Genomic DNA, 4,470 nt, shown 5'->3' with positions numbered 1-4,470 from the left:
GGCTCCCCAAGCAGAGCTGGGTGAGACACCCCAAGTTTCCAGGGACAATTTTTCCCTCGATTCCTCCGCTTTTGGCAAAGGCATCCCAGACCATGTCCCTCTTCTCCTTGAGAACTGACTGAGAGCTGCTTGGAAAGATTTGGGATTTCGGGCAGGGAGGAGCTGCTGTCCGAGGGAAGCAGAGCAGAGTCACCACTTGCACTGAGGTGTAAACTGGGAGTAAGTTCCAAAAGCTGCTGAGCACCCCGAGCTGCTGGGCCAGCACTGCAGGATGAGGCTGCTCCTCCTCTGCTCCTCTGGGACCAGTGTGACTGCTGCAGCTTTGGGAATTGCAAACTACTTTTTTTTTTTTTTTTTTTTGTTCCACTTCTGGATCTTTTCCAGCCCTCTCTGCCCTCAACAACTCAAAGATTTCTCCTTCATGTACAAATCCTGGAGGAAAAAAAAAAAAAAAAACCAAACCCTTCCTGCCCTCCTGGGGAGAGCAGTTGTGTCCTCAGGGTCTGAGCTGGACATGGAATAAATAACAGGACAAACTGGGAATGTGACGTGGGAAGATCCTTTGGACTGGATTCTCTCCACAGTCCTTAAATTCCTTGTTAGGGGATGCCATTCCCTGCAAAACCACGGATGTGATGGAATTTCAGTCCTCAGTTTGAGGAGCCAGGTTGTGTTGGGTGAGGATGGATGGTACTGGAAGAGCTCAGCTTCCTTCCTCTTTGGATAATTGCTGCTTTATTTGAGCCAGGAAGAGATTGGAATCTCCACCTGGGTTTGACTGGGGTTTGAAAATCCAGAAGTTATTTTTTATGAGCTGTAATTAATGTATTTACAGAGATTTCTGTATTAAAGTTCTGTCTGAACGGGAAGTAATTGTTGTGTTCTTTAAAACCCATCATGAAGCACAGGAAAACCGGGTGAAGTGGGGTCATTTCTGACATTGCCAGAGCCCTAAAATTCCCAATTTGCAGCAAAAATTATCATTCTCAGGTGTTGTCAGAGCTGCCAAGTCAGCCAGGAAAGCTGAATTCCATTTACAATGAGGCTTTACAGGATATTTTCTGCCACCTTCAAATCTATTTCTTCCTGATTTCCAGCCTTTGGGAGCAGTCCAGAATTTTCCAAGGATAGTGAGATTTGAAGCAAATCCAGAGAATTGTTTTTTTTTCTTGATTACCCTCTGAGATTCAGCTCCAAGCAGGGAGCCTGGGCTGCCTTTTCCTGCAGAAAACCAAATCCATACCTGAACTCCTGCACTTCCAGCCCCAAGCAGAGGGTGAGCCCTGGGCTGAGATCAAAAATCCTCCTCAGAGTGAGCGGGAGTAGAAACTTCAGAAAAAAAAAATAAAAATTCTATTTTCTCTATAATTTATATATCATTTTATATCTGATTTATTCCCACCCTGGGCAGGTTGTGATTTCCAGCCCCTCCTGCTGCGGGACACCCCTGGTTACTCCGTGTGTAGCTACAACCTCTCGTAGCGTTGTACAAACGTGACATCTGCTGCTCAAAAGCCTCCACTGCAGGAGGAAAAAAAAAAAAAAAAAATCCCCAAATTTCCTGGAATTTGCTGTGCAGGAGCCGTGGGCTGGAACTTCCCCTGCTCTCAGCACCCCCAAAAAGCCATTTATTGATAGGGGGTTTTTTTGGGTTTTTTTTTGGTTTTTTTTTTTTTTTTTTTTTTTTGTTTTGGTTTTTTTTTTTTGTATGAGTAAATATTCCACTCCTCCTTCTCCCTCACTCCACGGGAAAACAAACTTTTTTTTTTTTCTGTTAATTTTCAACCTCTGAATCGGCAGAATCGCAGAATCTTGGAATGGTTTGGGTTGGAAGGGACATGAAAAATCATCCAATTCCAACCCCAACACCTCTCACTGTCCCAGGCTGCTCCAAGCCCTGTCCAGCCTGGCCTTGGGCACTTCCAGGGATGGGGAGTCCACAACCTCTCCGGGATAACCCATTCCCAATTTTCCACCCTTCCTCATCCCACTTTTCCCTCCATCTTCCCCTTGAGCATGGCGCTTCTCCTTGCACCCCAAACCCAATCTTCTCCCTGAAGGTTTTTAGGGAAATTCTGGAAATTCAGAATTCCTTTGGAATTCTCACAATTGTCCATTGCAAATTCCGTGCTGGCCGTTAGAGGGCAATGGGATGTGGGGAAGGAATGGCTCAATAAAATAAAATAAAATAAAATAAAAAGGATCAATTCTGCACTTCCAGCACCTCCTGACCTTGGGCTGCGTCCAGGACAGGGACACGGAGGAGCTGCAGACACCGAGGCACCAGACAGGGAATAAATAAACTGATGCCAACTCTCCAAACACCACTCCCACCCAGGCCGGGCTCAGGGCTCCTCAGAAAGAACCAGCTCTAACTGAGTCAGGTTTTAACCAAAGCCTTGTCCTAGCAGCCCCTGTGCAGGTGAATAATTCATGTCACTGGGAAGGTGGAATTCAGGATTTTGCTTCCCTGTGCCAGCAGATTTTCTGTAGCCTTGTAGTAATGCATAAATCATCACCCTCTGCGCAAAAGAGGAGACAAAAGGCTGCAGGATGAGCCCACTGATACGGGGAAAAATCGCAGGGAAAATTCACAGGGAAGGTTTCCCAGCTGATGCTCCCTGAACTCACCCCTTGCTGGCCCAGTTTGACACCAAACTGGGCTTAATGGTCCCCAGTGCTGCCAAAAAATGGTTCTGACCATGGCAGCCCGTGCCACTGGCTGGTAATAATATCAGTGATAATATCAGTAAAATATCAGTGATAATATCAGTAAAATATCAGTGATAATATTAATAAATATCAGTGATAATATCAGTAATAGTATCAGTAAAATATCAGTGATAATATCAGTAAAATATCAGTGATAATATCAGTAATAATAATATAAGTATTAATAATATCAGTAATAATAATAACCAGGGAATCATGGAATATCCCGGATATTCCTGGATATCCTGGATATCCACCAGGATCATCAACCAACTCCTGGCTCAGCACAGACACCCCAAGGATCCCACCCTGTGCTGAAATGTGAACCTCAGCCACTTCAGTTTCTTTAAGAATGGCTGAGAAGTGCCATTAATCACCCGTTTAATGCTGATTTCTCCAGTATGGAATTGCTGGACGCTTCTAACCCTCCTCTGGGGCTCCCAAACAAGAGGCTCCAGCGTTTGTCCAGGTCCCTGCATCCCTCTAAAACCTCCCTCAGGAAAAGTGGCAAAGATTAACAGGCTGCTCCTGACACGAGATCCATAAATAATTCCACAAAAAGCGTGGCCCTGGCCTTTAGAAGGTCTCAGGGTAAAAGAGTAGAGGCTGAAATATTGATGGATGTGTCTGCAGGAGCCATTAGGGAAGGGAAAGTGGTTTCCATGGGGTGGGGCTGAGCCGCAGCACAGGGAGGAGGGAGGACCCTGGGCCGCACCTTGACCAAACAGATCTGAGCGTTCAGCCCCAGGTAACACAGAAACGATAAACCCCGCACCATTTCAGCAGGAATTTGGAAATGGAGGCAAAAAAAACCCCCCTGCTCCTCCAGCAGGGAAAAAAGTGCTGGGAAAGCATGGAGGAGTTTTCCAGGCAGAACACGTGAGGACAGAGCCCAGGTGGGTTTGCTCGTGGCTGCAGCCACACAAAACATCCCTTTTACAACTGTTCCTACATGGAGACAGGGATCAGCTGAGCTATTTTTGCCTGTCCTGGAGTGCACTGCAGTAATGTGTTTTCCATGTTCCATTTTGCAGCCAGCACGGAGAGGCGCATCCCAGGATCCCAGCGGTGGGAAAGGCACGGGAAAAGTGCTGCTGGGAATTCCTGCTCCTAAATTAGGTGACCCCAAACGTCCCTCCTGCCCAGCCCCATGGCGGGATGGGGCTTCAGAGCATGAGATGATTTAAGAGAGGATTAAAAATCCCCGTGGTGGGGTCTCCCACTGGGACAGGACACGATTCCCTTCAGGACACAATTCCCTTCAGGACAGGATTCCTTTTAGGATGTGATTCCCTTCAGTACATGATTCTCTTTAGGACATGATTCCCTTCAGGACAGGATTCACTTCAGGATGTGATTCCCATCAGGATGTAATTCCCTTCAGGACAGGATTCCCTTCAGGACACGAGTCCCTTTAGGATGTGATTCCCTTCAGGACGTGACTCCCTTTAGGACATGTTTCCCTTTAGGATATGATTCTCTTTAGGACAGGATTCCCTTCAGGACTGGATTCCCTTCAGGACTGGATTTCCATCAGGACTGGATTCCCTTTAGGATGTCATTCCCATCAGGATGTAATTCCCTTTAGTATATGATTCACTTTAGGACAGGATTCCCTTCAGGACACAATTCCCTTCAGTATATGATTCTCTTCAGGACATGATTCCCTTTAGGATGTGATTCACTTTATGATAAGATTCCCTTCAGGACACGATTCCCTTCAGGACACTGTTCCTTCCAGGACAGGATTCCTTTCAG

Source organism: Cinclus cinclus, chromosome 29, assembly GCF_963662255.1.
Source record: "Cinclus cinclus chromosome 29, bCinCin1.1, whole genome shotgun sequence".
Classification (NCBI taxonomy): domain Eukaryota; kingdom Metazoa; phylum Chordata; class Aves; order Passeriformes; family Cinclidae; genus Cinclus; species Cinclus cinclus.
The sequence above is the reverse complement of the archived record's forward strand: the minus strand, read 5'-3'. Positions refer to the sequence as shown.